Source organism: Seriola aureovittata, chromosome 1 (genome assembly GCF_021018895.1).
Source record: "Seriola aureovittata isolate HTS-2021-v1 ecotype China chromosome 1, ASM2101889v1, whole genome shotgun sequence".
NCBI lineage: Eukaryota > Metazoa > Chordata > Actinopteri > Carangiformes > Carangidae > Seriola > Seriola aureovittata.
This window is the reverse complement of record NC_079364.1, coordinates 32,320,182-32,347,158: the sequence shown is the minus strand read 5'-3', so window position 1 is coordinate 32,347,158 and position 26,977 is coordinate 32,320,182. Positions and strand designations below refer to the sequence as shown.

The following is a 26,977-nucleotide window of genomic DNA, read 5'->3' as shown; positions in this document are numbered from 1 at the left end:
TCAGGGAAGATACAATATCTGTAAGCTCTCAGTTACATGAACTAAGCAGCCACACAGGCCAAGAGGATTTCAGCCATGAGCTTTGCCATTGTCACCAATACATCCTGTGGTGTCCAGCAAAACGTTCTCATCTGACCCCAGACCCACAAAAATATTGTCAAAAACATTTGGGCTTGTCATTTTTACAAAACACTATAAAACATTTGAATCATAACCAGGATTATTAAATATTGAATTCATTTGAATTCATCTGAACTGTGAGGTGCATTTACCAGACCATAAAATGTTACCAGAGAACAAATCAGACTGATAGCTGATGCCGCTGTGTTGACATCATCAGAAGCAGGAAGGACGTCTCGTGTCCTCATTTCCTCTCTCCTCACATCTTTTCCTGCATCTCTCCTCCTGTCTCTAATGGCATGAATGACCATGTGAGGAGAACACAAATGAAGAAATCTTATAAAAATGTGGGAATTGAGATGTATTGAGATCTGTGGTTGAACTTTTGTATATTGTATCGCATAATCCTCTGTTTTCCTTCCAGGATCTCAGTGTGAATCCACAGACCAGATTGACATTGTGCTGTTGGTTGATCATTCTTCAAGCATCAGCCCAAAGGACTTTGCTACCATCCGTCTCTTTCTTGCTGACATAGTCAGAAGCTTTGACATCAGCCCAGACAAAGTCCAGATTGGTAATATTTAAACTCTTCAGTACTGTTACTGATACATGAGCTCAGCAGAACTGCCACATGAATTTCTTTATACTTAAATCTTTACACCATATTGTGAAAGTGCAGGTCCTGTATTCTTACTATAAATAGTAACACTCACTGGCCTTTGTGCTGCAAGTACAGAAATGGTTTATTACTGTAGTACTACAACCATGGATGCATTTTGAGAAAATGGGTCCCTGGGCACAGACAAATGCTGTCCATGGTCTCTCTCTCTCTTTGGCTCTCTCTCTTCTCTATCCTCCCCGACCCCCTCTTTCTCCTCTCAAACCCAACTGGTCGAGGCAGACCCCCAAGCCTGAATTTCCTACATAGTCTTTTGTTGCCATCTAGCGCACCTTTGGTGGTACTGCCCCTTAAAAACAGCACTATTGTTTTCTACATCTTGCAAGGTTTTGTCAAACGGTATGTCACACTCTTAAGACTTGAGACTTGCTTCCTTGCAATACTACACCCATGTGTCAGTACAAGTGACCACAGATTGGGATTTTAGGCGTGACACGCGTCCGATTCAAGTTTTATTGTATTTTATAGTATGTTTTATGTTTATTTTTCATTTTTACAATGTCTATGAAGTAGAATCAACATAGTATAGGAATGTAGATGCCCTGGAAGAGATTCAGAGGCAAAATGGAGACAAAATTATACAATTTAGTTTTTTTTTTATGATTGTGCTCAATGCTTGAATATGATGGTGCACAGGGTAAATTAAATGGCTATGGGTTGTATTGTGTACACATAGCCTCCTGTAGTGGAACTCATTAGTATTTTGTAGCCAGAGTCCCTTTCAAGAGGTAAAAAAACCCTTTAGCACACTTTGGGTACCTTTGCTATCCAAGTGTCCACCTGACCCCATCCCTACTAAAATCTTTGAAGTTTCTGTGCTTTGTGGTATTTTTACCTACATTGTTATAGTTGTAGCCATGAAGTTGCTGAATGAAATCAGTGTCATCCCAGTGCATGGGACCATTGTTATCATAGTGTTATCCACTGTCTAATTTAAAATAAATTCTAGGCAAGGAAAAAAAAATTAAAGTTTTCTTTTGGTTTATCACAGTTTACTCAGCCACAATGTTACTGACACATGGAATAAATTCTCTGAGGTCTTAGTGACCAAGCTCTGGCATATGGACCTGATAGTTGTGGAGCTATTCTTGATCTATTTTGGGTATCTCTGTCTAGGCGAGGCAAACCCCCCAGCATCCTGAGGGCTCAAGAGGTTAACTGACCTCGTTGTTTTCTTAGTAGTATTACTTCCATAATTATTATGCATTAACAGTCCCCATAGAGGCTATGATCCAGGTTGTGACATCATGAAATAGCATGGGATCATGGGAGTTGTTGTCTTCACCACCATTACTGTAAGCTCCTCCCGGTTTGGATTCCTTCAGTGTCAGTGGTTCAGGAAATCAAACAGACCTGGTGATTCTAACCATTAAAAACACTGAATGAAGCAGTTTGACATTTAAAGTCAGTGTTTGAGCGACGCTGTACGGAGGACAGAGACTCAGGGAAGAGTTGGAGCTGTGATTGATGCTAACCTTTGCTCTGATTGTTTCTCTGAAAACTTATGAAGCAGACGTTCAGCAGGTTTTTACCAGCAGCTGAATTCTCCACAGAGGTGTCCTCCTCTCCATAACAAACACACCAGGGGATTAAAACCAGTAGAAACACCCAGAAAGCAGTTTACTTTTAAAAAGCAGAGATTCAGCGACGCTCTTCAGTGACACAGGACAGGACGTCTCCAGCAGCTGGGAGCTGAGCTGTCTAACATTTCCTCAGCTTGTTTCTCTGATAACTTCAGATCCAGACGTCCGACGACTAAAATCCTTCATCTGGTTCAAATATAGAACTGAAAACCACCAAGGTGTCAAAAGTGTATGTGGCTTAAAACTAGATAAAAGTCAATGTTGAGCTTCTGTCAGACAAATACAACACTGACACATGATCATAGAGAATACGATGTCATTGACAGGCGACCAATGAAACGTTACCATGACTAAAATCACAGATTTCTCTGGTTTGAGAATTGATGGAAACATTTGTGATAATGTAAGAACACAACTCAACAACATATAGAACACAGGTTTAATTGTTTTTAGATATTTTAATGCGGAAAAGTTACTGTATTTATTGCTTGTCTTTTATTCAGGCATTTAAATCTTCCAATACCAAAAACATAGGATGCTTTGTGAATACAGGCCCTGCACTGCTGGAAATCTGCAGGTCTGCTCCAACCCTCAGTTCTTTTAAATCAGGACTCTGAACTCTTCTTGTTGCTGCTGCCTTTGATTAAATTCAGTTTGGACACTGTACTGTAGCTGTCATGGTCTGCCCTGAGGGCATTCTTTCTTTTGAACTTATGGACATGGTTTGGACTTTTGATCTGGACTTATGGTTTATTTCCTGTTTTATTTTAAAGTAGTATTCCGTGTGTGTCTTCCTGTCTTTGTCCCGAGGGTTTCACCTGTGTTCAGTCACCCTTACCTCCTTGTGTATTTACTCTCACTCTTAGTTCTGTCCCTGCGGTTCAGGTTTTGCCAGCTGTTTGGATAATTGCTTGTGGTGTTTCACCTGTTTCCTGAATCTCTGTTCTTTTCAGAAATCACTCACTTGATGACAGTAGCTGCACTTTTAATGTCCACTTTAATCTGTCCTGTTGTATTTTAGTTCACTTTTATCTTCAATGCCTTAATCTTATAATATTAAACATTATACTTTATATTAAAAAAAGTTGCAAAGAAAGAAGAAGGCTGTGTTTTTGGCAGTTCATTCTGGAGGAGCAACAAAAGCACATGATTTCTAAATGCTGGGATTGAAAATGTAGTAGTCATGGTTTAGTTTAAGCATCAGTAAAAAACAATTTTATTACTTTGCCAACCAACAATGTTTTTTGTGTTGACTCCCGTTTTTGAGAGACTGTATTAACACAACATTTTTCTTTCAGGTGTGAAAGATGCTGGCATGACACAGCTGTGGTCCATTGCTTCTGGCCTCAAAGAATCTCACATGTACTATATTAAGGAATTCCTCTCTGTCCCAGAGATCGCCAACAACTTCACCATCAACCTCTGTAACAGCACTAAAAGCATAGGTAGGCAAACATACAGCCATGCATGGTGGTGTAGCAGCTCTGGCAGAGAAACTCACAGAAGGCAGAGTAAAATTCACAACAAAAAAGGTGTTTAAATAAAATCGAGGGTCAGGTAAGAAGTTCAAAAAAGGCAAATAGTAACTGGCAGGGAGCAGGCAAAACTCCAAAAACCAAGTAACAAACCAAAGGGCAGACACAAGTAAAAGGCCAGAGAGCAATGCAAAGAGGAGGAGACACAAATAGCCCTTTGCCACAGCATGATGCATGCACCACTTGACTCGCCTTGCCTTTTTTGGTTTTCCATTGGGCAAAACTTGTGGATAGTGCCTGGAACCTGTTTTGGTCTCAACTCCTCTGAGGTTCCAAGCAAACTGAGATGATACCAAAGGTGATGTGAGGACACTGCAGACTACTGATTGGATAGAGAGAATTGTCCCCACTGCATCATAATTGTGCAAGACGAGATGTTCAAGCCAGCCATTTTTAAACAGCCAAGCAACTGTACAATCTCACTGTGGCCCGTTATATTCCTGTTAGATATTGTTCTATACTTTTAGTATTGCAACCCAAAAAAACATGGTGAATCCAAATCCAAATGTTAGTGAGGACCAGCCTTCTGTTTGATATTGTATGCAGTGATGAGTACAACACTCCGTCTCCTGTATTGAAACACAAAGCACAATGGTGAACTGCATCAAATTGTTGTAATATACAGTAACCTATTGTTATATGCCTGCACATTAATTTCCATTGTTATTGTCATATTTTGAATTGTGCTATCCATCCATACTCCATCAATTATTTGGGTCCAGGTCGCACTGGCCGCAGCTTGAGCGAGGTAACCCTGATATCTCTCCCCTCAGCAATGTCCTTCAGCTCCTTGTGGGAGATCCAGAGGCAGTCCCTGAACAGATGAGAAATATACTCCCTCTAGTGTGTTCTGGTTCGACCTTGGTGTCTCCTTCCAGTTCGGCATGGGTTCCAAAGGGAGGTGTCAAGGAGACAACCTAATGAGATGCCTGAAGCACCTCAGCTGGATCCTTTCAAGGCAGAGGAGCAGCAGGTGTAGTCTAACCTCCCTCCAGACATCTGAGCTCCTGATCCTGTCTCTGACACTGAGCCCAGGCAGCCTATGGAGGAAATTCATCTTGGTTGCTTGTATCTGTGATCTAATTCTTTCAGTCACTACCCAAAGCTTCTTGACCACGGGTGAGAGCAGGAACAGCAGGAACTCAGCTTTGTCTTCACCACAACAGTCTGGTACAACACCTGCATCACTGCTGATGCTACACCGATCCACCTGTGAATGCTTGTTCTAAACCTCACTCATATCAGCACCACCACCAGGTGGTGACAACCTGACAGCCCTGCTCCTCTTGTCAACCGAGTGTATAGACATACAGCCAAAGATCTGATGATAGGACCACAAAGTTCATCAATGGTCTTTGACCTAAAGTGTTCTGGTAACAAGTACACTTATGGGCCACCTTCTGCTTAAACAGGCCTGGCTTCAAGGGGAGACCATGTGCAAATAAATTAAACCCTGAACTCAAACACTACTTAAGGAAAAGGATGATTGTGTAGGTTAGCAGCGAAAAGCGAAAGGTTACTGTCTGTAATGTTAAAGTTACATTTGTGAACCTTAAACCCAATATGTTTAAACCTCTTCATGTCCTTTTGTTTGGAGCCAGAAGGTGGATCTTACTTCAGTAGATCTCTGATCAACTTCCCAAGCCCTCACAGTGACAGTTAAGCTGGCGGCAAATGGTAAAACTGTTTCTTTATAGGGTGAACGTCTCCAACCTCGACATCATGTGCAATCAAAGTGGTTCACGAAGGAATGTTACCAAACACACAAGGTAGCTTCTTTATCATCTCTGACAGTTCAGTCCATTTCAATTCTGGCAGGTGAGACAACAGTTTGTCCAAATTACAAAGTGATTCTGAATTTTTCAAATGCCCACACAACAGACTCTTGTCAGGCGGTACCTCATCTCTTTCATGCCCTAAAACCTGTGAACACACAGCAAAAGCTGGATGCACACCATCCTTCACATCCTGATCCAAATCTGGATCTGCTACACGCCTGTAGTAAGGTTTCAGAAGATTAACATGACAGAGTCGCCTTGTTTTCTTCTGATCAGCTGTTCTACAACATAATTCAAGAAAGTCTTTCATTGATGGTGTATGGAACTGAAAAAATGATATTAGACTAAAGTCTTTAGTCAACCAAGGTGTGATTGAAGACCTGGACTGTGAGTTGCTTTAAGGGTTGTGTTGGTGACAGGAGGAACTCATTTCTGTACATATGCTAATGACTTTAAAGTTCCTTTAACAATAAATAAAGGTCGGATTTAAATTAAAATTGTCTGTCCCTCTCTCTGCAGACTCTGTCAGGCTGGTGAATGGAACCAGTCTGTGTTCAGGCAGACTGGAGGTGAAGTCTAACCAGTTTAACCAGTCTAACCAGTGGTGGTCCTCAGTGTGTGAAGCAGGATGCAGACGTGGTCTGTAGGGAGCTTGGCTGTGGGGCTCCTTCAGTCCTCCAGGGGGCGCTCTATGGAGAAGTGGAGCCTCCAATGTGGAACAAAGAGTTCCAGTGTGGAGGCCATGAGTCTGCTCTCCTGGACTGTAGAAGCTCAGACTCAGCTACAACCACCTACTCACCTGGCAAAGCTGTTGGACTCACCTGCTCAGGTAGAAGTGGAGCTGCAGCTTTGATTTACTTCATCTCTGTTCAAACTCACTTGACTTGTTTCACTGATGACTCTATTTGTGTTCAGAGCCTGTCAGGTTGATGGGAGGAGCCAGTCGCTGTGCAGGTACACTGCAGGTGAACCAGGGAGAGTGGAGACCAGTGGAAGACTATGGCTGGACCCTGAAGGGAGCAGCTGTAGTCTGCAGAGAGCTGGACTGTGGCTCTGCTGTTTCAAGAAGGAGAAGAAAGGGGTCCTCAAAAAGGCCTGTATGGAGGATCAACACCGGCTGTGTTCGGTCTGGATTTACCCTGAGGGACTGTTCATCATCAGCTTCCTCTTTCTATGCCATAGAAATCACCTGTTCAGGTAAGCCTATCAGTGACACCATCTGTGACAGTAATGTTACAGCAGTGGTTCCCAACCTGTGGGCTGGGGCCTACCAGTGGGCCACGAAGGTTTTGCAAGCCGGTTGACAAATTGTTTGAAAAACAATTTTGGTGAAAAAAATGTAATTATATGTTTAAAAATAAATAACTATACCGTTTTTAAATGTTTAAAATTAAATTATCTTTAAAAACATTAAAAATGTTTCAAAACTCTGTAGCGTTAACGCCATAATTTAGAATTTACTCTCGTTGAAATGGGGCACCAGTCCTCTGGGAGGACAACAATGAATTACTTCATTGCCAAATTTATCAATCTCATATCGGAAGCCATGACTTCTGGATTCAATGGATCTCCAGTCTCTACGTCAAAAGAATACAACAGGACAACAACTGGGTGTAAATAAAGGAGTTTATTAACTAAACTACTATGTACAGAGTAAATGCAAGGTGTAATAATCATAAAGATGAAAATAATAATGAAATGAGCAGTGTGATGAGTTGGCAATGGTGGGAGAGAATATGTTATGGCTATACACTATGACTATACAGCTAATGATGCTACATCTACGAATTAGGTTTGATGATTAAATATTGCTATATTTCGACATCAACCCAGTCTCGTGCAGAGTGTTAAGACCGGCCTACTGTGAGTTGCTCTGTAGCTGAAGACCCTTGGCTCGAACCTAGGAGGCTGAGGTTGCCATGGTAACCCTGGAGACGCGGGATCTAGGTGGATTCTCCTGGAGGCCGTGTCCCGTTATCACGATGACGGATTCTGCCGGTGTCTCAGCGGTTCAGCTCTGGTGGAGTTTGCCAGGAGACTTTCTGTCTCGGGAACTCTTGATTTCTGCTCGGCTTCTCTGCAGGAGGTCGTGCAGATGTTATCTGCTGGTGTCTCTTGTAGGTTGATGCGAAATAAACTCTAATGCTCTTCACTTTGGCTTGATAACTTTAGAGGAGACTGGCGTTGACCAGATGACTCTAAAGTTGTCAAACTCTTCAAAAAGGAAAACTTGATGATTTAAAAGTTACAAAGTTACTCTGAGGCACTTCTGTTGTTTTGGTTCAGTTGGTCTTGACTTGGCTTATAAAAATTAAAGATCACACGTGTAAACAAAAAGGATGTTACTTGGAGCTTGTGGCGAAGAAAAATAAAAGATGCGAAAAGTGCAAAAATGACTAAGAGCCATGAGTTTGTGGCGAGCAGCTTAGAGCTAAGAGTTTCCATGGCTACAGAGCCGAGCTTTGAGCCGGGACTCTGAGCTTTGAGCAAAGTTCTCACCTTTAGTTTCTGCATCGTTTTCCAGTTTCAGCTTTTCAGCCTCTAGCTTTTAGCTTCGTTTCTCGCATCTTCTACCTTCTTAGCATCTCGCCGAGTTTCTAACCTTTTCTCGTTTCTAACATTTCTGACCTCTTCTCACCCTTTTCTGTCTTTTCTGCACGTGTGAATTGTTCACGACTGTTTTATCCCCTGGGGGCTGGCGCATGTTTCAGGGGCGTCGCCTTCTCCTGTGTTTCCACTTGGAGAAGAGCGTAATTTTCCACTGAACTTTGGAATAATTTAATTCTATAGTTTACTTATACTCTCACACATTCGTCTTCCACCATGACCACAAAACATTAAATGAAATAACATATAAAACTACTTGCACTAATAACGGCAGAGAGGAGTAATAGGAGTGTTGATTTCATATTACATCCTTCAAACCTGGAATTAATCATGATACAAGTGGTTAATTGATCAAACAACAATATAAACATTTCCCAAAGCTTATGGTCTATACATATGGATTACACATCAGTTCTTTGACTGTAATAATAATAATATGGACATTCTGGATGTCATGTAGTGTGTTACCTCGTGTGAAGGATGCTGACAGTATGGTCACATGAAGGACATTGTCTTAAAATCTACATGTTACATTTCAAACATTCTATGGGATAGAAGTTTGGGATTAAACTATTGCATAGGAACATCTCATGAGTTAGGGAACAGTTAGATATTTAATTTTACAATCTTCCTTAGATCTGTGTCTGTGAAGAGAGTTCTGCTGGTCACTACCCAGGATTGGAATGTGGATTGTAGTTTATGACTCTTATCTAGAGAAGGACAGAGGAAGGGAGGTTGGTGTGTGTGTGTGTGTGTGTGTGTGTGTGTGTGTGTGTATGTGTGTGTGTGTTCATGCATGGCACAGACAGAGCAGGATTCACACCTTAGTGATAATCAGTCCTTTTGTTGTTACTTGTCCTATACAAGAAACAATCAAATATCATTAAACAAAGTCTTATTGTTACAAACTGGAGATTTTTGCCTATATTCTCCAGTTGTCTGGTGTCCATTGGTTGATCCTCTGGAGCTGACCCTTTGACCTTTGGTCTGGTTCTGTGTCGTTCGGCCATGCTAACAGCATGGACTGTTTGTGAGAGAAGGGTCCTTTGTCTCTGTTTCCTATCAATGTGATAGTTTGATGGTGGGAATAGTCACAAAGTGTCAATTGTGGGTTCGTAACTCTGCATGTCCTTATAATGAACTTCCTTAATGGCTTGTGACTGATGCCAGGCCACGTATGTACGCTACAACTCCTTTGATTGCTTTTTTTCATGTAAAGGCTGATCACGGTGATAGTATTGTATACTTGTTTGCTATCTCAGTCTGATTGCAGGCTAAAATATAGTTTTACCCTCCCCTGTCAAACAAAAAAGAAAAATTGAGCTTCCTCTGCTTTCAGTTCAATCCTGAATGTTTGATCGTTATCTAAAAATCTTAAAATAAAAAGTGCTCTGAGAAAGTATTATTTGGTCTTGTCTCCTGGACTGTAGAAGCTCAGACTCAGCTACAACCACCTGCTCACCTGGCAAAGCTGTTGGACTCACCTGCTCAGGTAGAAGTGGAGCTGCAGCTTTGATTTGCTTCATCTCTGTTCAAACTCACTATTTTGATAATGTTCGATATAAATTAGTAAATGAGATTGTGGAGCCGATAAATAAGGAGGGTGTAGGAGAAGAAATTGTTATTATAAACTCTAACTTCATTTCTATAAGGGATGTTGATGAAAAGTAAACACCTGACACTGTTAATTAATATGTCAAAAATCCACAGACTGGACTGACATTAATATGTTGTTAGTTAAAACATTAACGACCGTATAGTGAAGCCTCTGACACTTATCTGTAAGCAATCCTTTCAAACAGGAGTATTCCCTAATGAAATGAAAATAGCGAAAGTCATTCCCATTTATAAAAAAGAGATAAACAAATTATTGGCCAATTTCTTTCTTTCCCCAGATGAGTGACCATCATTATGGCTTTAGAGCAAATAGGTCTAGTTCAATGCCAGTGATGGAACTAGAAGAAAAGATTATCTACTGCAACAAACAACAAACAATACCCTGTGGTTGTGTTCATTGATTTAATAAAAGCATTTGACACTTTTGATCATGGCTTATCTATGAAGAAACTGGAGCAATATGGAATCAGAGGAAAAGCACATTTATGGATAAGAAGCTACCTTGATGATACTAATAATATGTAGATGTAAATAATGTAGACTCTGACTTAGTTGTGTGATTCCACATGGTTCAGTGTTGGGACCTAAGTTGTTTATATTGTACCTACATGATATCTGTAAGGTGTCCAAATGATTTAAATTTGCTTTAATTGCTGATGACACAAATGTATACTTCTCCAGGAAGAGTGTGGAACAGTTTCTGAATACAGTGGAGGGAGAATCGAAAATGGTACGGACATGGTTTTGTCCTAAATAATTATCATAAGACTAAGTACATAATATTTGGAAATCGGCAAATCAGGATTAACGACTTTGAAAAGAAAGAGTGCATGAAAATAAATTTCTGGGTGTCATTATTGACCATAAATTATGGTGGAAGCCACACAGAAATGATGTAAAGACAAACTGTCTAAAACTGTTACAGTGTGGCATAAAACAAAACACTTTTTAAACCAGAACTTTCTACATATACTAAACTGCTCTATCATATTACAATACATGACTTTGTGTGGAGATGTGGGGAAACACAAATTCAATTTTCATGCTGCAGGACAACGCTATGACAATCAATCTGATTTTTATGAACCAACTAATCCACTATTAATTTATTCATGTGCTTTAAAATGTCATGATCTGGTCGACTTTAAAACTGCACAGATAATGTATAAGGCACAAAGTAATTTACTCCCAAACTGTATTCAGAGGTTGTTTGAAATCAAAGAGTCAGTATGAACTGAGGGGGATGAGTCCATTTAAAGAAACAAGGATGAGGAGAATTATAAAAAGGAGTTACATATCTGTTAAAGGGGTAAGTGTGGATAAGCTGTGATAATGAATTAAGATTATGTAGTTCACTTGGTAAATTTGTAAATGTTTAAAAATATGGTGATAAATATAAAACTGAGATATGATCATCATCATCACATAAATGTAGCAGTGAAGGTCTTTTTTCTTCTCTTCTACTGGTCCATGTATGTGTGACACACTGGAACTCCTAATCTTGCCCATTTTTAACAGTTTAACAGTGTCTAATTTCAGTGGTGAAAAGTGTCTTTCTGTTTTTGATTATTTCATTGATTATACACTGGCTGTAGTGAGAGAGTTGATGAATCATGTCACATTAAGTGGAGAGTGGAGGTGGAATAAGCTGTAGCTTCAGCCGACACCTTTGCAGCCAATATTGTTATGTTTTATTTTTGTGTATTTATCTATGTATAAAATATTAATAAGGACTGAAATAAACTGAACTGAGAACTAATAACTTGACTTGTTTCACTGGTGACTCTCTTTGTGTTCAGAGCCTTTCAGGTTGGTGGGAGGAGCCAGTCGCTGTGCAGGTACATTGCAGGTGAAACTAGGAGAGTGGAGACCTGTGTATGGCTATAGCTGTAGTCTGCAGAGAGCTGGACTGTGGCTCTGCTGTTTCAAGAAGGAGAAGAAAGGGGTCCTCAAAAAGGCTTATATGGAGGATCAACACTGGCTGTGTTCGGTCTGGATTTACCCTGAGGGACTCTTCATCATCAGATTCCTCTTTCTACGCCATGGAAATCATCTGTTCAGGTAAGCCTATCAGTGACACCATCTGTGGCTGTAATATTTACAGCAGTGGTTCCCAACCTGTGGGCTGGGGCCACTGACTAATATTTCCAATATTCCTTAGTGACAGTCAGTAGTTTCCACTGCTGCTTCAAATGTGACAATCTGCACCTTTAAGCAACCTGCTGTGGTTCACTAACAAACCCAGCAGCTCTCACAGTCCTCACTCACACCCCCCTTACCAACCATAACTACAGTGGAAGATAAAACCAGTTTGGTGCCACTCACGACTCCCACAGGAAGGAGGTGTCGGAGTTTATCCCCAGCAGTAGCTTTCTGGTCATTGTTCGCCCTCTCTGTCTCCACTCCCCTCATATGAACCTGTCAGATAGTTTTCCACAACAGGAGCTAACCGCAGCACACCAGGAGGAAAAGCTGGTTTGTGGCAAGCTCTTGTCCAATGGATTGTTTGACCACTGATCTTCTGGATATCAGCTGCAGAACATGTGGACCAAACTCCATTTAGAATCTGATTATTAAAGATTCAGCTAACCATGTCTCTGTTTACAGACCTGCTGGTTCAGCCAATCATCTCTATGTCCTCCTCCATGGACGGGGTCTCTGAGGCCCAGCAGCAGGGGTATTAATGTGTATAGATGGGCTCCAACTTCAGCATCAGCTGCTCCATTCACCCACAGTACCCAGGAGGTTTCTTCCAGCTCACCTTGACCTCCTCCAGCACAATAGAAAACTACACCCAGCCGGCTGTCAATCACTATACCCACTTCCTGTTTCCTGCTGCAGAGCTCGCCCAACAAAGGAAACTACAGCTGTGTTTATCACATCTACGTTTTTTCTCATAACTTCAGCCGTCGGCTGTCCCTCACTGTCTCAGGTGAGTTGAAGCACAGAGTCAAGCTCAGGTGGAAAACATTAAAAGGTCGTCAGACACCAGGTCCAGCACCAGGACTTATGGGAGCTGAGAAGAATTAGAAGTGTCCAATTTAAAGATGTAAACTATTTTTTTTTATTGTTACTGAACAGTAAAAGTTTGTTGTCATGGATGGATTACATAACGGGCACACTGGTGGACCTAGGGGCCCGAAAGGTTCAGAAGCCTGTGGACCTGTGTGTTTGTGTGAAGTGACTGTTCATGCTTCTTATTTGGAGTCATAGAGCCACACGACCACTAAGAGAGGCTAACAACCACAACTGATGTGAAAGACGGAGAGATTTTTTTATTTTTTTATAAAAACCCCTTTATTTACATAATTGTCATCTCAAACATTCAGTTCATTTCAAATTAGGTGCTTATGCAGATCATGTTTTAAAAATAAATTATTTAGTTAAAATTGTGCAAAATGCAGTTCATTGTTTTGAACAGAGCACATGATGTTTTTGTCTCTAACCAGAGTCTGGCCCTGAGGTTCACCTGCAAGCTGTCTGGGCCTCCTAACCTTCTGTTTTCTGTTCTGGCTTTCATGCTAATGTAAATTGCATTTTTGCTTCTCCTGAGAGGAAGTGCAGGAGCTGCCACTTGTTTTTGTTGTAGCCAGCTCCCATGATAAAAACCCTCTCTGTAAAAACAGTGTTAAAGAGACTAAAAACCAATGTTAAAAGAGAGAAGAGCTCAGTTAAGCGGTGCAACAGCTGGGGTGCTTCCAAGTTGTATAAGATTAGCACTCTGCCTTTCAGTGACATCAGATCCAACAGGTCCTATCATCGGACTCCTCGTCCTGCCACTGAGTCTGCTGTTGGTGCTCGCTGTCATCTGTTTCAGCCTTAAGGTACAGTACACGTTTGTTGACCAGAAGACTGTCTGACATGAAGCACTCCGCTTGTGAATATTGAACTGAATAGAGGAGTGATGCACTAACTCACATCTGTGTGCTGCTATGTCTCTCCAGGCCACCAGGGGGCAGAAGCCAGTTCCACAGGAGACCATAGAGCTGGATTATTATAACGTGGGTGTTTCCAGAGCTGAAGGAGGGCCGGCTGAAGAGGAAGGAGTCCAGGCAGCAGAGTAGAGTAGCAGATTTCTCAGCTGACACACAACTGTCCATCAGCTCAGTCAAGTATCTGACATTTTCACAGACATTCGCTTTAGAGTATCACTGGAATCCCTGCAGGAAAACTACTGAGGGAGAAAATCATCTGTGGTGTCATCTCTCAGTCTCATGTGATGAGTTAAAATACTGATTTACAGGTTTAGAGACTGAAACTAATGTGAGGATGCTTTCAAAGACAGTCCTATGAACTGTTTTTCTTTATCAGTTAACTTCAGTAAAGGGTAAAAACCTGTCAGTTTTTGCTCTGACCTCCCCTTTGCCTTTAAACCAGCACCAGCTGTCCTCAGTACTCCTGCTCACAGTTCTTCAGGTTCTTGGCAGATTGTTACAACATCTGGAAGAACAGTTATTCTGGGGATTTAATTGCCTTTAACTGGTGGTTTCCACACAAGTCACTCACAAGTCGCTTACTGTAAACCATACTTCAGTGTTTATCTGTGGCATAGATGTGAACACATAGCTGCCTAAATCCCACTGGCAGCTGCCAAAGCAACAGATGTCCTAGTAGGGACCCTCAGAGACAGGATAGGAGAGAGAGAGAGCAGTGGAGGACGTAAACAGCCACAACAAACAGCCAGTGTGTCAGTGTCAGTCAGTTACAGTCTTCTCTGAGTGGGACAGAGTGACCAATAGAAGCTGCACACATGCATGGGTGTGATGTGGTTCCATGAAGAATAACTTTATATGGACAGTATATATATATGTAAATATGATGTAGTATAGGGTTAAATGTGACCTAATGTTTGATAACTGATCATATCTTCTTTGATATCGATCAAGCTTCAATAAATAGTGCTTCTTTAGTGCTTTTTAAATAAATGCTTCTGGTTAAGACATATGAGTCTCCTGAAACTTCTTCCATCAGCTCACAAGATTTCACCACAGTCAGGACCTTTGTAGTTAAATTGACTAACATTAACAATTACATCAAATGAGCTCATTTACAAAACTTACAAAAAAGTTGCTCTAAACAAACCAAGCAAATATGCATTATATAAACCCTGGGTCTCTTTTTCCTCTAAATGAACTCACAATGACTGATACTCTATAGTCTTTGTATCCATGTCGTATCTGGATAAGTGGTGTGTTCATATCACCTACAGCTCTGTGGCACAGAGTAAACAGAGCAGCCCTGATCCTTTATGACTTCAGGGGGGAACTGAACTTTCACTTTACTAAAACAGCAGCTGATGCATCATGTGACTGTATCTGAACAGAACGAACTGATAATAACGTAAGGGTTAGGGGTTAGTGTTGGGGTTAGGCAATTTAAGCAGATCACTTTTTTGGAATCTCTTGAATTGGCCAGAATACCAAACTACCGACAGCTATTCCAAGAGGTGCATATGATTCTCTTAACAGCAGTATCACAACTCAGTAGAGGACCTACTGAACTCATTACAGTATATTCTCTTAGTTGAGTGGTTATATTTCTACAGACAAAAGAAATCGTATATACAGGTCAATTTCTGTCATATTATCTTAAATAAAGATATCAATGAAAAATTCGAAGTCAGATCAATACAATACATAACCTATCATCTATGGTAAAATCAGCTGGGGCAGTGCAGGTGGGGCATTAAGGCTACTGTGGTTGAAGGGCATATCATTTTTTAGAGAGCAAAAGGCCAAACTGAGGGGGCGTGGCGGCCGTGAAATTCTTGCCTGTCTGTCAAACATAACATTAACATGTCAGAACAACCTAAGGAGATTAGTTGTACTATAACAAGTAAATAAATGTGACTTGAGGAAAAATAATGAAATAAACTGCTCACACAATGCACAAAGATAAAATGATAGAGGGAACCTGGCTCCCCTCGTCCCACAGTCCCACTGTCCTGTGCTCTGTCTACGAACACGCTCCATCCATCCGTCCGTCCAGAGAACAGCTTGTCCTGGGATGTTGTGACAGAGCCAGGTCTCTGGATGCGGACACGACCGTAACGACCTAATCCGAGTTTTACTTAATCCAAGCTGACCGTACGAAAATGCTTATCCCGACTCGCTTCCTCTCTTTCTGGATCGGTCGCACTGTTTTCAGTTATTTATGATGCGGCTGCTCTAGCTGGCTGGTCGAAGGACACAATAATAAAATAACACTTATAATATCATAAATATTACAGTAATGATAGTGAAATGTAAAACTACATGTAGTGCAGTCCAGTCCTCTGAAGATTATGCCAAATTGCCCAGTCCAGCGACCTTGATCCAGCAGCCTCTACGTAGGAGCTGGGCTCCACATTTCACACAGACATTTGGTGCAGAGAGTATGCAGACTGGCAGTCTCTGAAGATTCAAGCAGTTGTAGTTATTTACTTGTGTTCGTGCAATAAAAAATATCTTTGAAGAAGTTCTATCGAGGCGTTTGTGAGATATCGTGTCCACAAAATGGGACGTACGTCAAATGAACATATATTCCTCTGGCTCTGGCTGTCGCCGATGCGGAGGAATGAAACAAAAACAAACTTTTTGTTTGACTTTAAACAACACTGGAAAGCTGGAATGCCCCAAGATCTACAGAAACTGAGGCAAACTGGCATCAAGACTGATCATGGGGCGATAGGTTATTTCCTGAAACCTTCCCTGAAAGTCAGTGTTGACAATATCTTCTGCTTCTTTTTTACATTTCATCCTTAAAGTAAAATGATTTGAACTTAATAACAAGCTGCGTTTTAGAAGTTTTTTGGAACATATGCTGAATATTTCTGTTTTCTCTCCATTTATGTGTAGCGTACATACCTGGTCTGGCATCAGTCACAAGCCATTAAAAAAGTTCATTGTAAGGACAGAGAGAGTTACGGACCCACAATTAACACTTTGTGACCATCAAACTATCACATTGATAGGAAACAGAGACAAAGGACCCTTCTCTCACAAACAGAACATGCTGTTAGCATGTCAGAGAGACACAGAACCAGACCAAAGGTCAAAGGGTCAGCTCCAGAGGATCAACCAATGGACACCAGACAACTGGAGAATATATTCAAAATCTCCAGTTTGTAATAATAAAACTCTGTCTAATGATATTTGATTGTTTCTTATAGAGGACAATAACACCAAAAGGTCTGATGATCACTAAGGTGTGAATCCTGGCCCCTCTGTGCCATGCATGAACACACACACACACACACACACACACACACACACACACACACACACACACACACACACACACACACACACACACACGCACACACACACACACACACACACACACACACACACACACCACCCTCCCTTCCTCTGTCCTTCTCTAGATAAGAGTCATAAACTACAACCCACATTCCAATCCTGGGTAGTGACCAACAGAACTCTCTTCACAGACACAGATCAAAGGATGAATGTAAAATTAAATATCTAACTGTTCTCTAACTCATGAGATTTTCCTATGCAATAGTTTAATCCCAAACTTCTATCCCATAGAATGTTTGAAATGTAACATGTAGATTTTAAGACAATGTCCTTCATGTGACCGTACTGTCAGCATCCTTCACACAACAGACATTATAGACATTCAAAATGTCTTTATTATTATCAATATAGTCAAAGAACTGATGTGTAATCCACATTTATAGACTATTAGCTTTGGGAAATGTTTATATTGTTGTTTGATCAGTTAACCACTTGTATCATGATTAATTCCAGGTTTGAAGGATGTAATATGAAATCAACACTCCTATTACTCCTCTCTGACATTATTAGTGCAAGTAGTTTTATATGTTATTTCATTTAATGTTTTGTGGTCATGGTGGAAGACGGATGTGCGAGTTTATAGGCAACTATTCAAAAGTTCTGTGGAAAATTACTCTCTTCTCTAAGTGGAAACACAGGAGGAGACGGGTGACGCCCCTGAAACAGGCGCCAGCCCCCAGGGGATAAAACAGTCGTGATCAATTCACACATGGCTAAGACAACAGAAGACGCTAGAAGAGAGAAGCAAGAAGCTAGAAGCTAAAAACTGTGCTCTGTAGTCCAGGCTCTTACCAACAGCCCAGCTCTTAACTCTAAGCTGCTCGTCACAAACTCATGGCTCTTATTCGCATCTTTTATTTTTCTTCGCCACAAGCTCCAAGTAACATTCTTTTTGTCTACATGCGCGATCTTTTATTTTTATAAGCCAAGTCAAGACCAACTGAACCAAAACAACAGAAGTGCCTCAGAGTAACTTTGTAACTTTAAATCATCATCAAGTTTTCCTTTTTGAAGATTTTGACAACTTTAGAGTCATCTGGTCAACGCCAGTCTCCTCTAAAGTTATCCAGCCAAAGTGAAGAGCATTAGAGTTTATTTCGCATCAACCCTCAAGAGACACCAGCAGAGACACCTCTGCACGACCTCCTGCAGAGAAGCCGAGCAGAAATCAAGAGTTCCCGAGACAGAAAGTCTCCTGGCAAACTCCACCAGAGCTGAACCGCTGAGACACCGGCAGAATCCGTCATCGTGATAACGGGACACGGCCTCCAGGAGAATCCACCTAGATCCTGCGTCTCCAGGGTTACCCCGGCAACCACAGCCACCTGGGTCCCAGCCGAGGGTCTTCAGCTACAGCGCAACTCACAGTAGGCCGGTCTTAACACTCTGCTCATGACTGGGTTGATGTCGAAATATAGCAATATTTAATCATCAAACCTAATTCGTAGATGTAGCATCATTAGCTGTATAGCCAGAGTGTATAGCCATAACATATTCTCTCCCACCATTGCCAACTCATCACACTGCTCATTTCATTATTATTTTCATCTTTAGGATTATTACACCTTGCATTTACTCTGTAGTTTAGTTAATAAACTTTTATTTACACCCAGTTGTTGTCCTGTTGTATTCTTTTGACGTAGAGACTGGAGATCCATTGAATCCAGAAGACATGGCTTCTGATATGAGATTGATAAATTTATCAATGAAGTAATTCATTGTTGTCCTCCCAGAGGACTGGTGCCCCATTTCAACAAGAGTAAATTCTAAATTATGGCGTTAACGCTACATATGCCTGGTTCAGTTCAGGCGACATCTCAGGCTTAATAATCATAATTTTCATTGTCATTGTCATTTGTTGTTTGCTCAGAGTAAAACAACTTGCATCAAAGACAACCAAAGAGTAGTTGCTCATTTCCGGCTCATTTTAAGAGCGGCTGTTAGTTTCAGGATGAGTCACAGCCAACAGTCATCATCTGTTTAACATGACACTCGGAGCAACAACACAGGTTGTCAGGCCCCGGGGAACATACTGGGTATTCAGACTGGGAACCTATATTGTAGAAAAACAAATTACAAATAAAATTTTAATAACAAGTTCTTTGTATTGATTTTGTCTATAATAGTACTTTAACCTCCACTAAACCATTAGCCATTGTGGGCAACCATTACTTTAAACCCATAGAGTCACAATAGTCACATTTATGAGGAACACACCAGCTTTCCTTGAAGTAATTTTTTGCTTTGTGTGTGATGGAACTGAAAAGCAGCACAAAATGAAAAGTAAATGGCAGGAAGTGTTCTCTGAAGGGTGATGCTGTTATGTAATGCATAAAAATCTGGAAAAAATGATACTGTTTCTTCTCTCTTGCAGGCATCCAGCTGTAATAAAACATCTGTGCCCTGAGAGGAGATCCAAGGGAAGTTCCATGTTCACATCCGTGTTAAGTCACTGATCACTGTGCTGCTGGCTGGCAGGACAGAAAACCAACATCTGTGCTTTATCAACCACTCCTACGTCCTGTCTGACGGTGCCAGAAGAGAAACGAAACTAAAAGATGGGTGCAAATTTATGCAGCTTCCTCCCAAAGTCTGGCGGTCCTGATATAAAGTGAAGTGGACTTCGGAAGTGGAATTCTTTGACAAGCGAGAGAGACTCAGAGAGGTACGTGAACACTGTTGTTTTTTTCTCTGCATTTTAACAGTAAATATTATCAATACTTCATGTATGAAGAGATGAAGTTTGTCCGATGAAAAGTTTGCTCTTAAATCTTTAGTGGAACGTGTTAATGTATTTGAGTCCGATGTGAACTTCCTGATTGATAAAAGCAGAGTAATCTTGGTGTTTTCAGAAAACAAGAACCATTTTAAACTTTTAATTTTAAACCTCTAAGAAAAAAACAGAGATTTTCTCCAACCATATGCTTTTAGTTAATTGTTTCATACACTATTATAAATCATGGGAAACAACATTTCATAAGGTCAGGGTTGGAAACAACTGTGGTGGAATTTATACTGTAATAAGTTATATTTCTTAATATTCTTGTCATGTATCTCTGATCTCATTCAGTATGTTGTTTGTTGCATGTCACTTGGCATTGTCAAAAGAGTGCAGTGACCTGCACATCCTGCTCCCCCACTGTTGAAGACAAACAAAGTCATGAGCGTGCCAAGGACAAGTAAACAGTAGATAAGCCAATGATGGGCAGGGTATGGAGGTGTTTGGGGGAGGGAATGGAAGACCATGTGATTGCTCAGAGGATAATCATGCAAAAGAAGTTGTACTTTTGACTATTTTTCAGTTGCTCTGCAGACTAACTCAGGTCTTTGTGATGCTATAAAGACCTTTGTTCCTCTGAAAGCTTGCCACTGATGCTGTGATTTCCCCACACAATACAGAAGAATAATAGAAGAGTAATCTTCATATTTACATGAGATGAGAGGAAACGTCTCCTCTTCAGCTGACTGTTATGACTTTTTGGACCCAGTAAAAGCGAAACCTGCATTTTGTCAGCCAGGCTGCAGACTAATTAATAAGACTCAGTAGTGTTATGGGTAGCCATGACGGACAATTTATGTTTGAATTTGGTCATTTCCTGTTTTATTTTGTAGTTAGTTTCCTTATGTGTCTCTTGATGTTTTTTTTACTTCCTGTCTTTGTCCTGTTTCCCTCCTTGTTGATGCCTTGATGTCTGCCCGGCCCTAATGTGTTTCACCTGTGTTCAATCAGCCTTGCCTCCCTTGTGTCTATTTAGTCTCTGTGCTCCGTGTTGTCTGGGTCTGTTCGAGTCCTCTGTGCTTCTGTTCCTGTTGGAGTTCCTTGTGTTACCTTGTGTTTCTGGTTCCTGTTCATGTTCCTTATGTTTTTTTGTTAGTAAATTAACATTTTTCACCTACTCCCTTGTGTTGGCTGCATTTGGATTCAGTCTTCCCTCAGACACGACAAGTAGTGCTTTAAGCTAAATGCTAACATGTTCACAAAGACTGTGAAGGAATTTGGCTTTCTGACGATTCTAGTTTCCACAAGTCGCTTATCTCAAGAATTGGCTGGGAAGACACAGCTGCTGTGTTTCCCAGTGGCAGTTGTCATAGGCAACCAAGGTCATACAGGACTGACTGACTGAACAGTGGGGAAGAATTGCATGTAGTATACAATGTAACTTTGATGAGCATGGCTTCATGTTCAGGACTTGGATAGGTGATGAATATCCTAAATACTTTGTAATGTGAATATTTTATTTTTAGTGTTTACCCAGCCATCATTGAAACAAAAAAACATAAACCTCTCTACTGTAATTTTGCACCTGAAAAACCTTCAAACTCATGGATTTATTACTTGTTGGACTCATGTCTCAACATGTACCTGAAGCAAAACCCCGCCCACCAGCGCAGCCTGTTTTCTGTGTGAACATCTGCTGAGTCACTGACAGTCACTGACAGCAGTGTCCCTTAAATAGTGTGTTTCTGAATCATTTCTTAATTTCCTGGTTTAAAGTCTGTGTTGTTATTTGCATTGATGTTTAGTCTTGCTCAAGTCTTTCCACTAAACCTCTCTCCTACAGTGATACTTAAACCACCATGAGCCATTTCCAGTGGGCTGAGGATGACTTTGCTCTGCCTGTGGGGGTTTCTTATCTGGGCCACTCACAACCACATGATGGTGAAACATATGTCATGTACCACGGTACCACCAGGTCGAATGCTCAGTCAATCCTGCACACAGGCTTTTGTCAGTCTGCAGGTGGGATGCTTGGCCGCGGCATCTATCTCAGCAGAGACCTGCTGAAAGCTAGCCGCTATCCAATTAAGCACCCTGAGTCTGACAGGGTTGTCATTAGGGTTATGGTCAACGTGGGGAAAGTGATCGCCATCAATTATCAGGGCCACCCACTTCAGAAGACATGGCATGCCTACGGATTTGACACCGCCTGGGTGCCACCCAATTGTGGCATGGTGAGGAGCGGTCTGGAGGAGGATTGTGTCTGGGATCCCAATAGAATCAAGATCATGAATATCATTAAACCACAGCCACTCCCGTATCATGGTGGCGCATGGGGCTACATGTGAGCTGTCACCAATTTATTTTGTATGTTCCAATGTATTTTTATATATTTGGATAAAAAATAAATCACATTGTATTTTGTTACTGTGTCACTGTAACCTGCAAAATAAATGTGTCATGTTAAATCTGAGTAGTTGCCTGATTATACTGAAAGCACTAATCTATGAACAAACTAGATGTAATGTGTTAATTAGATCTTTAGAAGAGCTGGTAGATGGATTGTGTTATCTTTGGACAGAATCAGCTAGCAGTTTCCCCTTGTTTCCAGTCTTTATGCTAAGCTAACCACACAGATATCATGAGAGTGGTATCAGTTGAATAAAAAGTAAATAAGCATATTTCCCTAAATGAAGAACTGCTAATTTAATATGTGATGTAAGTCAGTTGTCTCATATATAACTCAGTGCTCCTTCCTCATCTGTCTGTAGGCCTTAATAATGCAGCAACACACACACACTGAAAATTAGCGGCGTGACGCCCAAAATTTCAAGATTTAACATGTAACTGAGCCATAGTTGTGAATATAGTTGTTTGTGCGTATGATGTCTCTTACACACACACACACACACACACACACACACACACACCATCATATATAAGAGCCACGCCAGTGTTCATTCTACAAATAACTTAAATATTTAATTATTAATATGTAATCTGAGTATATTTGGTTTAAATCAATCATGTTTTTCCATAAACTGTATCGTGGTTTCTCATTGATAAGTTACATACTGCACTCACACATGTGATGTACAAAATCCCAGCATGCCTCTGGATGGCAGAGACGTCAACATAACATGGAAGGCTTATTAAAATAAAGCAAGAGCCACACTGTTAAATAAGACAAAGCTCATGTAGTCTCAGACTGAGCTGAGGAGGAGGAGTCATGATGTGGTCTTCTTCACTGAACACTTCCTGGGGTCCACCAGTAGAGATCAGGCCTGAGAGAGTCTAACTTTTATATTCAGTCTTTGGTATCAACCTGTGTGGAGACTGTCAACCATTACCGTTTGAAATTGATTATTTCATACCTTTACAGTAAATCATGCACTTGTATATCAGTACAGCCTGAGCTCTACACCCCTGAGAAGAGAACAGTCTTTTCAAAGTGCATTTTCCTTGTTGTTGTTTCCACTTCCTTCCTTGTGATGTGACTTTAAATGGCATACATTTTATGTTTGTGTTTCTTTGTAATAAAATATTAATCTACTTTAATGTGGTGCTCCTATGTAACATGCAACATTATATACTGTAAATATATATATAAGTTTGCTCACCGCGACGCCTGTTTCTACCAAAACTGTAAACAAATGAATTCTGTTGGACAGCAAACTGTTGTGGCACTTGACGTCCTTGGGAGTGGGGAAAGGTGGAAGTGAATTTTTAAGCTATACTCAGTTTTTCCCAAGGCAAGGCGTACCAATTCATATATATGAGATTTAGTAATATCCTATAATACTGATCATACTGTGCAAAAAATAAGAAATAAAAATGCTGAGCAGTTGAAATCATCTTCCAAGTCATTTTACATCCATTACATGTAATTCATGAATCCAGAAGGATTCGCTTCCAGTTGTTTTCTCCTCAGAGGTTCAATTCCTCTAACTAAAGCTAAATAATAAGGAATAGTCAGCTTATATCAAGTCTCCTCACTGACAGTTGAACCATCATTTGGCCACTAAAGAGAGCCATAAAGCTGCATTCTGGTTTAGCTGTGACTGTTATCACCAACAGGAAGCAGCACTATAATTCTTAGATGCCTCACTGATTAACAAGCCAGGCAGAATTATATGTACACATAAGAAACCTCACAGTTTATTGGTTTGTTTGTATTACCTGATGTGTTTCCTCAGCTCACCTCCCGGCTGGTCTTTTATTTAGATTGAGGTACCTCCCTTAATGCATGTTTGCCTTACATAAATTACATAAATACATCAATGATGCACCTGCATTAGTGTCAAGCTAATGTATGCCATGCTAATGTATTGGAAACAATTTGAAATAAGTAAAACAACAAAAACTGAAAGCAAGAGCCAAGCTCCTCTTTTTCCCTCTAATTTAAAGTCATTTGTAGGAGATCTTGATGTTTGCTGTCTCACATGACAACATCTATATCTGGTCATTTTAAGATTAGTTTAGTATAAACACTAGAACAGTGGTTCTTAACCTGGGTTCGATCGAACCCTAGGGGTTCGGTGAGTCGGTCTCAGGGGTTCGGCAGAGCCTCCGCCGCGGAGGTCCGGAAACACTTGAATTATCGTGTAAATTCGTGATGACACACACGCCCCACTTGGCCATCACTGGCTGCAGATGATCATGCTACACTGCTTGGCCAATCAGCGTTGCGGGGAATTTAGTGTGCGCTCAGTAGTCAACGTGTGACTGTCGTTGTAGTACGTCGTGTGATTTCTTTAATATTTTATCCATACTAACTATGTCGAACTGGTCTCTCAAAGGCAACAGCAGAAGTCACACTGATTTGCAGGTATGTAATTTGTTGTGAGTTTATGCATTGTGTTGGTTTTGTTCTTTGAACAAGGTGATGTTCATGCACGGCTCATTTTGTGTACCAGTAAAAAAACATATCTATGTCTTGAATTTGAAAAAAATCATATTTTATTTTTCACTAAAGAGGGGTTCGGTGAATGCGCATATGAAACTGGTGGGGTTCGGTACCTCCAACAAGGTTAAGAACCACTGCACTAGAACATATTATCTGTTGAAACTGTCCTCCCATAAAAAAAACACCCCCATAAATTGTTGTGTGTGCAAGCAGCTTTATTTTGACCAATATATTATTGCTTTATTGTGACCTCTAGTGGTTGTGAGAGAGCATCAGCCGTTTGAGCATATGGGCCAAACTGACATGTTTATGTTCAAATGATGAAGGCCTATGATGAGCATAGTAATTATAACTGGAGCAAAGGAGGAAGTCAGGTGACACTGCTATAGAGGAATAAGGATATGTTTGGGGTGGATGGACAGGTCAACAAAAGAGACCACTGTTCGCTTCCCAGTTTAAACCGGTAGTCAATGTTATTGTTTTTAACATTAACTGTTCCATAACTTTAACTATTTGTATTATACTATTACTGTAACCATAATTAATGACCTTATTTCAAAGACCCTCTGATGAAAATCAAGTGTTTCACCTTGTTAACATCCATATGATGTTTTTATATAACACAAGACATATGATGAGAGAAATAATCATCAACTCCATGACTGAGTGTTTCCAGCTTGAACTGCAGTGAACCAATGACAGTCTCATAAACACAGATTCAGACAGCCAGGGTTTCATACGTCACAAACCTAAGGAACCAATCCTGTCAACTGGTTGGGATGGGGGGCGGGGCTAAATAAACCTGAAACCTTGTCAGTACACAGAGAGAGAGAGTTAGCATTAGCACAATCATTAACTGACCACTGCCAGTTACAAGCTAACAAACAACATAAACAAATAACCGTTCTGATCCGTCTGCTAGTCTCTGGTTCTGGTCTCAACAGACTCCTCATCTGAGTCTGAGTCTGACTGAGGCTCAAACATGTGGCTGAGTCTCTCTGATGTTTCCTCCTCTAACCATCTTGATGGTGAAGTCGGGGAGTAACTCCGCTGCTTGGCCAGCTGTGACGCTGCGCCGGTGAGGTCGATTTGGAAACTGATTCAACGCCACGGCTCGCTGGACGGCGTTGCTGTTTTGGCTCTATTGGACTACATGGTTTTACTATTTGTTTTATTGTTTCTTTGATTTTATTAGTATTTGGTTCCGCTGTCTACTTACCGCTTTGTCGATGCGGCTGTTGTAGCAGTCTTTGCCGCTGTTTTTGTTTATTGGTTTATACAAGTATTTAGTTATTTTGAACATTGATTTAATTTCATTTGATTTCTTTTGTATTGTTGTTTGTGTTCTATTTGAGATTTAATTCTTTTGTTTTGTTAAGATGATTATTCAATTGAGTACCGTTTTATTGAGTTTGATTTCTTTCGTAGATTGTTAATTGCTGTTATATTATATTTGAGAAGTTAGATTAGTTTGTTATTTACTTTATTACTTATTATTGTTTTGTGTGTGTGTAGTGGTAAAGTGTGGCCATTTTATTGTTCTTTCTCTCCCTGTGGACAGGTGCTGTGGGCTCCGGGCGGCGACCCAATCCCTGGTGGCGGTTCTTCACGTTTTCAGTTTGTGTGTGTGCAGTGTCACAGGTGTTTTAGTTTCCCCCCTCCCTCATTGGTTTGGGGCCGCCGAGGTAACCCAGCACTGTCCACTCCCCCTTCTCCTATGGCCCCGCGTCTAACATTATGTGCTTTAGACAGCATCTATGGAACATTCTTTTAGTAATCATTGTTGAATACAGTTTGTATTACGAACATCGTCTTTGCCCCGTGGTGATTACGAACTTGCGTAGCTTTTAGCTTTTGTTTATAAATATTGTTATTTCCTGGGGTGCAATTCCCCAGGTGGCGTTGTTCGGCAACAAAACTCACCCTATGACCGCCACTCTTGTCACAGTAGTTTAACTAGTGCGCTGCAAAACCGCCGACATGTTAACTAGTCGAGCGCAAATTCGCCTTACTAGTTGACTAGTAAAGCTCAAAATGTTTACTAGTACTACTAGTAGGAGCCAAAATGTCCATTAGTACTGCTAGTAGGGCGTTTTTGGCGAAGAGAGGTGTGTTATTGATGTTCATTTTGTATT

The 26,977-nt window shown here is 40.8% G+C and overlaps 1 long non-coding RNA gene across 1 annotated transcript; it reads left to right on the top strand.

Moving 5' to 3' along the window:
* The first annotated feature begins 559 nt into the window (after positions 1-559).
* On the top strand, positions 560-6,741 carry LOC130171579 (uncharacterized). Its single transcript, XR_008828163.1, has 4 exons — positions 560-694; positions 3,681-3,827; positions 6,215-6,524; positions 6,611-6,741. It is a non-coding gene; the product is annotated as an uncharacterized LOC130171579 (long non-coding RNA).
* Positions 6,742-26,977: the final 20,236 nt, after the last annotated feature.